The sequence below is a fragment of the Mycteria americana genome, chromosome 5 (genome assembly GCF_035582795.1).
Source record: "Mycteria americana isolate JAX WOST 10 ecotype Jacksonville Zoo and Gardens chromosome 5, USCA_MyAme_1.0, whole genome shotgun sequence".
NCBI lineage: Eukaryota > Metazoa > Chordata > Aves > Ciconiiformes > Ciconiidae > Mycteria > Mycteria americana.
The window spans coordinates 68,092,194-68,104,644 of NC_134369.1; the positions used below are offsets into that span (position 1 = coordinate 68,092,194).

Here is a 12,451-nt window from a genome sequence, read left to right on the forward strand (position 1 = left end):
GTACTGTTCACTTAGAAGATGCCGAGTGAGGCCAAGCAAGGAACAGGCACCCAGGAAAAAAAAAAAAAAAAAAAAAATCTCATGACTAGGTGAAAGTCAGATGGACGTACAGCTCCAGAGAGCTGCCTCAGAAAGGTCTGCACGAAAGACACACTCGGGAGCAGCAGTGGGGCAGACCCACCACAGCCTAAGCTAAATGTCATGCAACACAACTGAGCCAGAAAACACCCCGGCTGCGCTGCCTCCACAGCTGTGCCATAGCAAGCAATTCATCTTGCTTGTCTGGGGTGAGGGAAATGGTCTCCAGACTGTCCCTCCATCCTTCTCCTCCCTGCTGGAGCTGGGAACAAGATCTGCTGCTAGCAGAGGTTGCCCATTAGAGGCACTGAGCTACTAGGACATCACCTGAGCAGCATAAACCACCATGGGTCTTTCCACCGCCCTGACCTGCTACACTCTCCATCTTACACCCCAGACCTGAGCGACTGCAGGTCCCACCCCAGAATGATGCCCCTCTGCATCCCCCATTCTCACACTCCAGTTTTCTTTGATTTTTAGGACAAGTGCCATCCTCTCCTCCCGGCCCAAGCAGTGCAAAGTTGGCTGGGTGCAAAGCACAGCCCCAGCTCCCCTGCCCTGCAGCCTTGGGGTACGGGCGGTTTTGTTCCCGTGCAAAAGTGGTGCGTGCACTTTCCTGCTTGTTGATAGTCTCCCCTCAAACACTCAACTCTAAAATCTCTGAGGATGCCCCGCTTGCTAGAAGGGCCTCCATCAGGAAGGCAAGCTGATCCTCACTCCTGCGAAGCATCGAAGGAACCAACACCCCGCAGAGCCTTCCCCAAAAGCTGCCAAGCTCTGTAGCTAAGTTTTGCGTATTGGTACAGAGCCCAGCTGCTGGTGTTTCATGCAAAACCCCCCCAAGTCAGCCTCCGAATGGCACAGTTTTGAATTGCCTTCCTCCTGCCATAGTGCCCCGGGGCAGGATCTGCCAGCAGCCCAGCCATTCGCCACGGGGAGATGGGCATGAAAGCCCCATGTGAAAGAAGAGCAGCAGGGAGCAACGAACACCTGGAGATCCTACTGCAAACACCTGGAGATCCTACTGCATTTTCCTCTGCTCTCCTGAGGATGGGCACAGGTCAGATTAATTAATTGGGTTCTTCCCTTCTCTTTATCTCACCTGTGTCTGGCTGCTGCCAGGTTACTTTGAGCTTTGGCGCGGCTGCTTTCCACCCTGGGCCCGTGCAAGAAGGGATGAGGAGCCTCAGTGCAAAACTCCTGGCAACAGCCCAAATCCAGAAACTGGGAATTGGGTCACTGGGTTCAGCTTCTGAAAACCATCCCTTCAGGAGGGGTGGTAAAAGCAGCAGCAGTCCCCTTCGCCACTGAAGCCAGAGCCGGACACTTCTGCTGCTCCTCCACCACACCCTCCACACGTTATTTCATTTACCCTCTCGTAAAAACACTCGCACATTGACGGAGCAGCCTGGAGAGGGACAGCCCTGACTTCCAGGCGGTGAAGCTGCGTGCACAGGGAAGACATGATTCAGGTAAGCAGCACGTAGCTATGCAATGCTCACCCAGAGGAATGCAGAAGGCGAAACATGAAGCCACTTGTCTGGCAAGGTGAATAACCCTTCAATCATCTGCCAGGCCCTGCAAGTGCTGGGGAGCTCAGCGCTCGGGGTTGAGAAAGACAAGGATACCTCCAACCAGCAACGTACCACCTCTTCCTAACTGCACTGCGGACACGCTGCTGTATTTCCTCAGTGCCAAGTCCAGAAGAGTTCAGCAAGAGAGCTCCAAAACAGCGTAAAAGAAAAATCCAATCAGCAGCAAAGCAACCCGCGTGTCCTCCAGGAAGAGATGAGGCGTGAAGAGCAACCCAGCTCTGGTGGTTTGACATGTTAGTGCCAGTCAGCGCCGCTGTGATGACGGGCTGGCGCGTGCCGCGGTGGGTGGGAACATGCCCGTCCACCAACGCCGCCCCTCCAGTGGGTCAAGGCAATGTTTTGAGCACAAAGATTCTCAAGGCAACTCAGTCTACAAGGAGTAATATATTGAGTCATGATAATAATGACTCACCAATGATTGCCACTAGGGTGGGCCACCCCATCCATTTGGCTGATTTTAGGAAGAGGCCAGGAGCGACCTCCTCGCCCAGGTGCTCCAAGCAGTACAAGCCTCTTTCATTTAGCAAATTCACAACAAACTCCCCAAAAGGGCTGGGGTGAACATAGGAGGGCACACAAACAGGACAGGGTGATTGGAGATTCATGCGGAGCACAGAGGTTGCTCCAGACCTGGGCGCAGCGTGGGATGGGACGCCCTTGGGAATGACCCCACCCAACTTCTCCATGAGGAAAACACAGGCCAGATGTTCAGACAACTTCACACGTTAATTTGGTTAATTTGCTATAATTCAGGTGGCTGGTGCTCAGGCCACACCAATCATGAAACAAAGTACTGTCAGCTCAGATCATGAAACTCTCCAGTCAACTAACCACGTCTCCATGGTGTGCCAGGCCGCTTCTCTCATCTCCACCTCCTTTGGTTTGCTTCTCAGCGGCCACAAAGATTTGAAAGCTTTATGACTCACTGAGCTGAGATTTTCTACGCTAGCCCAGAACTCCTGGTTCTTCAATGTATTCCAAAACATTACGACACGCCATGAGGACAGGAGATACCAAGTGCAAATGATCTCCTGAGAGGACAGGAGGGTAAGAAGGCACCAGCACAGCTTTCCTCCCAACCCAGCTCAGGTTGAAGAAGCAGTGGGGGGGAAGAAGAATCAAAGGCAATCAGCAAATCACAACCAGCATTTTGTAAGGGGCTGAGGACCCTCTACTTTTTGCATGAAATAGAAAGTTGGAAATATGTCATTAAGGGTGAGGGAGCTAACGCAATATGCAGAAAAGCTTCTGCTGGCATATTTAACTTCTTTCCAACCCTTTACTAGTTGTTTCTCTCATCTCCTAGTATGGTAAGCACACAGAATAAGTAAATCTATATGGCTTAGCATCTAGATTAACCAACACAGAAGTCAGGATCAGACATACAGTATTTCTTCCCCAATTTACAGCCCTTTGTTCAGATCACCTCTTTTTTCAGCACAGCGCTGACATCTGTTGTGGTGCAGGAGTGAAAAGTACACATATGATTATCTTAAAAGTGTGTGGGGGGATCAATATGGACATGATTTGAATTTTACAGCATTCGGCTGCCACGACTTGCAAATAAACAGCTGTCCCAGCAGGTCCATGCAAGCTTAACAGCACAGAAGTAAAACGCAAGATTTTTCTTCCCCTTTTAAGAGTTTTACTTATATATAAAAAAAAAAAAGTGTAGTTTTGTTTAAAAATTGCAGGCTGAAGAACCATAGTTAGGTCACAGTCAATTCCAGCAGAACAAGCGCATCCTGCTTCACACGGCCTCACCAGTCACTCCATGGCAGCGGCAGCTTTCTGAAGCCAAGTTAAGATATTTAATTACCAGCATCAAGTCAGAAACCAAAGCGTCCAACAAAATCCTCATTTGTGAGAGAAGCCTGCAGAAATCTCGTTGAGCAGGCTTTGGCAATCTCCAAAGCTGACAGCTGGATGCCCTGGCTTATCGACTGCTAGAGCACGCACAAAAAAAGCCCTGAATATTTGCAGTGCCGAGCAAGCCTTCAAGGCAGCCCTGCCAGCCTCTTAAAAAGGCTCATATAAATAGGCAAGCTTCATTTATTAATACTTCTGAGATAAAAGTGTCTGTGTAGGAGCGGCTCAGTGCATATCTGTGCGGCAGGAGGATGGGCAGAAGATGACCACCCGCTCTGGGTGGTGTATCCATCAGCATCCCCGGCCAGTTTTTAACCAGTTCAGGTTATAAACACAGCAGGTAAATTTGCTACCTGTGCATGTGGTAGGCTGCCATAAGCGCATCGGCCAAAGACCTTCAGGCAGAAGCCAGGGCCGACGGTTGAAGCACACAAACTGCAAAGCAGGAGCATGGAGCGAGAGGGGACGCGCTCCTGGCCGGCTGGTAAACGGTATTTTGCAAGGAGCCCAGCTGCCCAACAGCTCCGTGCCTCCCCTGTGCCGGGTTCCTCAGCCGTGGCAATGACAGCGCGGGAGAAGAGGGGGAAGAAACCAAAACAAAGCACAGAAGCAAAGGGAGATAAACATGACCCAGTTAGACTGGCTGTCCCCAGCTCCTGCCCATCCTCAGCGGGAGGGCTCGTCTGGGACCAGAGGAGCTGGCCCCTCACGGCCATCCCTTTCCTGCTCCCTCCCGCACCCCTGCTGCAACCAAAGGGTCAGATAAGGAGCCAGCTCAGGTCAAGACCGGTTTGACTCCGTTTCGAGCCCAGGGGAGCAGATTCGGCCCTGATTTTACACCTCACCCATCCTGTTTGCCTCCCCGGGGCGGAGGCCGGGACGGAGGCCGGGACACAGAGCAGCGTGCACGCCTGGCTGGCTGGACCCAAAAACCCCGGGGCTGTGGCAGGGGCACCACCGGCAGAGCCACACGCCAGCCCAGAGCCGGCCAGAGCCAGGAAGCATCAGTGTTTCCTGCTGTCCCGCTGTCACACGTCGGGCAGTTGGAGATCATGGACTTCGGCTTTTGCTTCCTGCTCCTGACAGAGCAGGGGCAGGTCCCGGTGTACGGCCACGGGGAGAGCAAGGCGAGTCACTCATTAATCAAGGAACAGCAAGGTGGATGCCCGACCCGCAGGGCTCAGGGGACAACACACATGCCCCCCAGTGCCCACAGAAAAAGGTCCGGACACTGCAGGACCCATTTACTCCTGGTGGGACCAAAAGAGGGGCAGGCAAGGAACGCCGATGGCTTTGGCATACGTTGTTTTCAGCGAAGGAGGACAACGAGGTTGTATTGCCATTCACCACGGTGGCCTTAATACACACCACCACTCAATTTTGTATGCAGTATCAGAATCGACCTTTAGAGAGGGAGGGGGGGGAAAAAAAAAAAGAAAAAAAGGAAAAGCTTTGTTCTGCCCTCCCTCTCGGTGCAGACAGGAGAAGCCAGCTGGTTGTACAATGCTGAGTGTCTGCAGTGCTCAGGACTGGCCGAAACCACTGGGGCAGCCCATGCCCACGGGCTCCCCTCGCCCCAGCACCTGGCAAAGGGGGCTCAGCCGTGCCCCACGATCTCCCACCCACCTCTGATTTCCGCGGGGAGCTCCTTGACCCCCCCGGTTTGGCAGCACACGGCCCCATCAGTTCAAGTGGCTTTCGTCAGGAGAATTATCATCCATTTTTGCCTTAAATTAACCTTGATCACTTAAAGATGCAGAAAGCCTGTTTCACACAGGCGCTGACGCACGGGGCAGCACGGCCATCCGCAAGCGGTGCGGACCCCAAGGATGAAACCCCACTGTTAATACTGATGACTTTGTGCCAAACGAGTCAAGATCAGGCAGGATTCAACCGCAGCCATCGCATGCCAGTGGCGGCAGGTGCCAACCCCCAACGCTCACACACAGCAAGGGCATCGTCCTCCCTCCGTGCAGGCCCCCTGACCTGAATCTCCCCAAATTTCCAGCCCGCTGCAGCCAGTGACAGACCCAACCTCCCCATCTGGCAGCTCTCCGGCTGGTGCCCAAGCCGCAAACCCACTCATCCTCCACCGCTGACACAGCCATAGCCCGGCACCGAGACATGCCAAAATCCTACTCCCAGCCCTGCTCCCACATCAGAGCATCCAGCTAGACCAGAGCGTGCCTGCAGCAAGGTGCTTTACACCCGTGCTGGTGGCACATACAGACGATCAGGCGGCCCCAAATTGCTGCGCCTGGTGGGGAGGCATGGGGAAGCCTGGGGGGGACAGAGACCCCCAAAACCTGCTTTGCTCAGCCGGGGGAACCCCATCCCTGGGGCTCTGCGGGTAAGCAGGGGTTCACATCCCGCCCCTGCGGGGCCCAAGCCCGGTCTGGGAGCTGTCGCAGGGGTGGGAGCCGCCGTGCCAGCAGGAGCCGGGGACGAAGCAGCCCTCGGAGGCGTTGCCATGGAGAAGGCAGCGCAGCAGCAGCATCCCGCATCCCACGCCCGCGGGTGGGCGCCCCCTGCCCGGCGTCCACTGGGGCGGGCACCGCCCGGGCACGGCGGCGGGGCCCCGCTCCCCTCCCCGCGCCCCGCTCCCCTCCTCGCCGCCCAGGCCACACCGGGCTGGGCACGCCAGGCCCCGCCGGACTGCAAACCCGGGATGCCGGGGGGGGGAGGGGGGGACGACACACGACGGACGGTGGGCGCCGCGGGGCCCCGGCGCTCCCCGCCCGAGGGGACAACCCCACGCAGCGCCCCGGGGTGGGGTGGGGCGCGGGCTCGGCTCCCGCCCTCCCCACCGGCGGGGGAAAAGCAGCCCCCGAGCGGAGAGAAGCCCCGGCCCCCCCGCCGCGCCGCCGGCGCACCCGACCCCCCCGGCACGGCCAGCGCCCCCGCGGCACGGGAGAAAGGCAAGCCCCAGCCCCCAGCCCCCCGCCAAAAAACACCCAGCCGAAGGGGAAGGGGAAGGGGACGGGAGGAGAGGCGAGCGGCGGCGGAGCCGCTGCCCGGGCGCGGAGCACTCACCCGCGGGCGCGGACCGCCGTACCTGCCGGCGCGGCGCTGCGCTGCGCGGCGCGGAGCCCGCCCGGCCCCTGCCCACAATGGGCCGCGGCCGCCCCGCCCCGCCCGCACGGCCCGGCCCCGCCCCGCCCCGCGCGCTGACGTCACCACCGCCGCCACGCCCCCTCCCGCCGCCGGCGCCGGAAGTTGCGGGGAAGCGGGGCCGGGCCGCTGCGGTACGGGGCCGGTGCCCCGGTGAGGGGCTGTGTCCCGGTGAGGGGCCGCCGCCTCGGGCCACGGCCCGGCGCGGAGCGGAGGCCCGGCGCGGGTCTGCCGCCGTCGCTTGTGCTGCAGAGGAACCCTGGGCCGTCTCCGGGAGGCGGGCTGGGAGCGGGGCGGGGAGGGCCCGGCGCCCACCCAGAGAAGCCGCGAAGATGAAGTTTCATCTGAGTGGCGGGACGGGTGCTCGCGGACACGCGGGATCAGCGGCCCGGCTGCCTGACAAAGTTGTCCCAAAGCTGCAACGTTCTCCGCTTGTCAGCTCGCATTTAAGACATCAGTTTTCCGGGGTTTCCCGTTTCACGTAAATCAGGGCAGCCATCTGATATCTGGCGGGATTTCCACGTGCACTGGAACAACCTCGTGGCATGAGATAAGGCTGTGGGCTTCATGCAGTAGTTATTGCTTTCGGTGCAAATCAAAACTCCAGATCGAATTAATAGCGTGTAACATTTTAGCTTAAGTAAACATTTTTTTTTCTGGATAAGAGGTCAAGCTATTTATATCCTGTATGAATTTTTTTCTCAGCAACAACCGTATAGGAAGGTCTGAAACGCTGGAAGGGATTTACAGGGATTGTTTTTCATATGGAGCCTGCACAAATTGATACGGAGACAAAGGAAGGGCCAATGATGGGAAAGTAAAGAAAGAGCATCCTTAGGGGAATTGATACCAAAGCGTGGAACAAAATGTAACGTGAGAACCGGGATAGGTTATACACAGCCGTCCGGACTCCTAGGTGGCCTTCTGTACGAGGGAGGGAGACAGAAATGTGTGTATGTATAGAGTCCATGCAAGTGCTAGACAGGTTAAGCACCTACAGGCCTGACGCTGGCTGTCTCTGCCCATCTAAGCTCCATCTCAGGACTTGATCTGCAAAATAAAACCAGGGTCAGAGCCACAGAGTTTCAGCCCATCCTATACGGTTTCAGTCCTAAACCCCAAAATCCATGTTCCAAATAAGTGGTCTATACCATCCCTGGAGGAAAATGCAATAGAGTCTCAGGAATGGTTATGCCCGTTAGAGAAATTCATTAAGACGTCAGCTGGACTTTTTTGTTTTTAAAGCAAGAAGGTATATTTATCTCACCAAAGCCACGCTTTCATAAAACGGAGTTTCTCCTTCTCACCATGCCCAGTCCTTTTCCTAACCTCTTCCGGTCTCCCGTAGCAAAGAGCTCCATGGGATAAGTGTGACTTGCCAAGGAAAAAACTATTTCAGTTTATGGGCTGTGAATTTCAAAGTCATCCCAATTCCCTGTTACTGGGCTGACTTCCCCTCTAAGCTTTTTTAAATCGTTCTTCACAGCCTAGTCTTTGGCAAATGAGCACCAGGCCTTGAGCTGCCATCCTGAGAATCAATCTTTCAGCAGGGAATCCATCCTGCACTGTCCTGGCAACTAGTTAATACTCCGAAAACTGAAATAACCCCTTCTGAAACCATCGACACCTTTCTATAGATGTGCTTGTCTTGCCAAGGACTTCGCCATTCCCCAGAATTACAAGATGCAAACTGCCGGAGATTCCCCAGAACCTGTCTCTGTGTCTGTGGCAGCCCACAGCAAGAGAAGCATTACTGTAATTCCTGTTCTAATGCAATGTGATGCATGAGGTGTCCCACCTGGGTCATGGTGCTGCTTGCAAGATTCCCAATGCTGGGACCCTTCTTTGCAGAGGGACATGTTGGAGGCTTCATCTCAAGCTGAAGTACCAGAAAAAGGGCTCACAGATCATACTGGCAAAAAGATTAATTACAAGTTGCCACAACCAGCTGGTTTTTGCACAGGGGTACTGCAGGGACCCAAGGTGCACATGGCAACGTACTCATCATAGTGTGCAGGTGCTCTCTTAATGTTACCTTGGTGTTGGAGCAATGGGAGGTGGCAATCATGGAGGCAGTTTGGGGATAAAAGGTGTCAAGGGCAGGTTCTTGGGAGCAGTAAGCCCAATGAAGGAGCTGTGAAACTGGTGGGACACGAGGATAAGCATATCTGTACTGGGGAAGAGCCAGCACAGCTTTTGGAGAGAGAAAATATAACTCACAAAATCTACTGCAGTCCTCGGATGGAGCCAAAGATTTGGTGGACAACAGAGATCTAATGGATATAACAGAGACAGATTTCCTAAAGGCTCTGACAAAATCCTTCAGCAAAGGCTCTTGAGGAGAGTAAGGAGCCATGAAAAAATAAGTGGTTTAAAGACAGAAACCACAAAGGCCAGACAGGGATGGTCAGTCTCCACAGCGGAGGAATGCCCAGGGGAGTTTGGTGGAGATCTGTGCAGGGGTCTGTGCTGCTCAGCGTCTTCATCAATGATGTGGAAGTGGGGGTGGTTGGGGGGGTGGTGATGGTTGCTAGTGGCACCGAGCTGCTTGGAAAGGCCAACAGCAGCAAACCACAGAAGAACGTCAGGACACTCGGTGATAAAATGACAGATGAAATTCAGTGGAGATAAATGTAAGTGAAGAGCCTCAGAGGAAGCACTCCTAACATCATGCACACAGTGATGGGCTCTGAACTCACCGTCACCCCACAGGAACAGGATCCTGGGGTTATCACAGGAAATTTGATGAAAGCATCAACTCATTGCTGAGCAGCAGTCAAGAAAGCAAATAGACGGGTAGGAGTTAATGAGGAAAGAGGAAAAACTACTGTACAAATTCCTGGTTTGCTCTCCTTTTGAATACTGTGAGCAGTTCTGGTCTCTGTTCTCACCAAAGAACTAATGATCAAAGATATGGAGCATTTTTCGCCTAGGTAAATGGCTAGGCTAGGACTATTCAATACAGTATTTCTATACAAGTCTCAGGCTCAGGAAGTCCTGGAGCTGCAGCCTGCTGCAGGCTTGGAGAGTTTATGAGAAAATATACTTGTACACTTCTCATATCCTTGGCTTGTCATGCACCATTGGCTATGAGAGAGAAAGAGGATATGCCAGGTGGGATGGTCCCCACGTCCGACCCAGCACAGCTTTTCTTACGTTCTTGCATTCGTCTTTTTTCCTCCACAAAATGTCATCCCAGGACTCCCCTTCCCACCCCCCTCCTCAAGGACATTCATTAACCATGTAGCGATGGTTTGATCTAGAAGCTCCCAGCCTGGGCAAGCAGCTGCGTAACGGCTGGCGTCTGGAAGTGCATCTTCCTCATCGAAACGGCTCAGCCATTTTCTTGTAATTGCCTCCTCGGAGCTTGTTTGGAGGCTGCTTATCAAGTCCCATTGTGCTGCTTTCCTGCTTGTTTTTCCAACAGTCGCCTATTAAATTAAGCTCCTATATTCAGACAGGAAAGCACAATAACCAGCTGCCCAGAGCCTCTCTGGCTAAGTAGGACACATGCAATAGTCATCCCGTAAGACAGATGAGCATCCAGCCCTGAGAAGGGGAGAACGTGGGTACCAAGCCTGCCTGGAGAATAATCCCTGTAATGCCTTGTAACAGGAGGTTTTTGATAGGGTTTGTTCATTGGGTGCAAAACTAAACCAGGACTTTCTCTGAGCTGAGGGAAAGAAAATGGGTTTCTTGTTCTAAATCTGTAAGAATATACTTGTTATTGCTCATCATTAGTTGCTCACTAGATCCTATAAATGTTCTCTGAGCTCAATCCGTGTGAGATCAGTACTGTCTTATCCCTGGGGGAGAGTTTTTATGTGTCTGCTCCAGTGAAACTTAAAAGGACGCTCTTGATTCAGCTGAGAGTAGCGGAATATGAATCCCCTTACATCCCCTTACAAAAATTAAATAAAATTGATTTTGGAAGAAAAAAGCCCTCTCTTCTTGAGGTTATAGTCTTTCATGTTGCACAGATGATCTGCTCAGCAGAAAAATGGGCCATAGCTTTTATTTAATTGTTGTTTTGGTCTAAGCTGAAGACTTGCGCCAAACGAACAAAACCACACTCCGAGCCGCTACCACCATCCTGCTCCGCTGGAGTTTACGGGAAGATTTCCATCGACTGCAATCAGGGCTGGTTTTAGCTCAAAGGTAGGAGACAGCGTTATGCTTTTTGCTCTTTCTTTGATATGAGGCTTTTAGAGTATGTAGAAGACCGTTTGCGGCTCTCTATCTGAGCTGGGAGGTTCTGCTTGAAAACAAACCGCACCCTAAGCCGGCATTATCTCTAACAGCGCCGAGCCCAATCTCGCCCCAGGATTCACATCAGCTCCCAGCAGCTCGCAGGGGGAGGCGAAGCTTCAGCGTAATGTTTCATAGCCTCAAAAGGGAAAATAAATGCATTCCCAAGGCAGGACTCAGCCGTGCCTGTGTCGGCTGGGAGCGTTAGCAGAGACTCAGTAGATTTAGGCCCTGATTTTGCAAAGTCCTTAAGCTTGTAAGGAATTTGTAATTTGCTTGTAAGCAAATTCCCTTTCGCTTCAATGGCATTTAATCACATACACATAAACACTTTATGGCATACAAGGGACTTGTACCTTGGTGGAGGTGGGAATATTTAGCCCAAGCAACCGACTTCTTTTCCAATGTGTTCAGAGAAGGGTAAAATGTAAGAAATAATTAGAGAGCAGATTGTGAGACTTCCTGCAAACAGCTACTGCCTCTAGTTGAGGTCTTCCTCCAGACCTGCCCTGTCCAAGCCCACTCTCTGCTGGGAGATGCTGGGAGAGCACAGCCTCTGCCGGCCGCTTCCCCTGCACAAACCACTGTGCCCTGCAGGGAAAGGATGACTCGGACGAGTGGCAGTGAGATATAAAGCACTTGCAGGCGTGCTGGGGGTGTAGGAAGCCATTAATAATCTCAGTGCCTTGGCCAGGGTCTTGCACCCCGCGCCTCTCTGCGGCTCTTGCGGTTGCCTCCCCTCTCGTCTGCTTTCTGCAGCTGCCAGAAGCACCTCGTGCTTCTCTTGCCATCCATCCTCCCGGCTGTCTCCTGCGAGATGCTGCATGTGTGGCCGTGCCCTGGTTTGGATCATCTTGCTTATGCCTGGCCTGTCTTCGGCAAGCTCCTGCCATGCAGCTCCTGACTGCTCGTGAAGCCAATGGTGAATCCTCCTCCCTGGATCCTCCTGCTGGTGCCAGGCTTCACTCGCAGCCTTGTGCCAGCATCAGATGCTGGGTCTGGGGAGAAATGTGCTGCTCAGGGTGGGTTGAGGGCATTATCTCTTTCCCCCCTAGAGTCCTCAGCCCTGCTAGAAAACAAGCCATTCCTGATTAGAGATCTGTAACTTTGCCCACGTCTTTTTTCTCCCCCCTATTCCTGGAGATTACTTTTCTTGCACTGAATTGCTATCAAAGGTACCAGACAAAACCTCCCCTGTTTCAAAGTAGACGGAGCAAATTCTCAATGAATGAAAGTTCAGTGCCCCGTTATCTTCCTCACATCCAGGGTTATTTATCTCCTGAGAGCAGGGAAAGAGGTAAGGTGAGGGGTAGCGAAGAGGAGGGGTAGCAGGAGGAAGAGGAGAGAAGGGGTGGGAGGGGGGTGTAAATCAGTGCCTTTCTCTCAAGCCCAGAGACTGCTGCAGATTTACACCAGCTGTTGCTCAGGCTGTCAGAGAAGGGTTTAACAGGGATGCGTGCATACACAGCCTACAGGGAGAGCTGCTTTTATTTGTTCACATCTAGCAGGGGTGGGTTGAATTTATTGCCTTTGCAGAGGGGTCAGCAAAA

General features: G+C 53.5%; 1 protein-coding gene across 1 annotated transcript in view; it reads right to left on the reverse strand.

Moving 5' to 3' along the window:
- Positions 1-6,664, reverse strand: part of DAAM1 (dishevelled associated activator of morphogenesis 1) — a 98,017-nt gene extending 91,353 nt beyond the window's left edge. Inside the window, exon 1 of the mRNA XM_075503822.1 lies at positions 6,576-6,664. The gene's annotated coding sequence lies outside the window, so the exon portion shown is untranslated. The remainder of the gene's footprint in view (positions 1-6,575) is intronic.
- Positions 6,665-12,451: the final 5,787 nt, after the last annotated feature.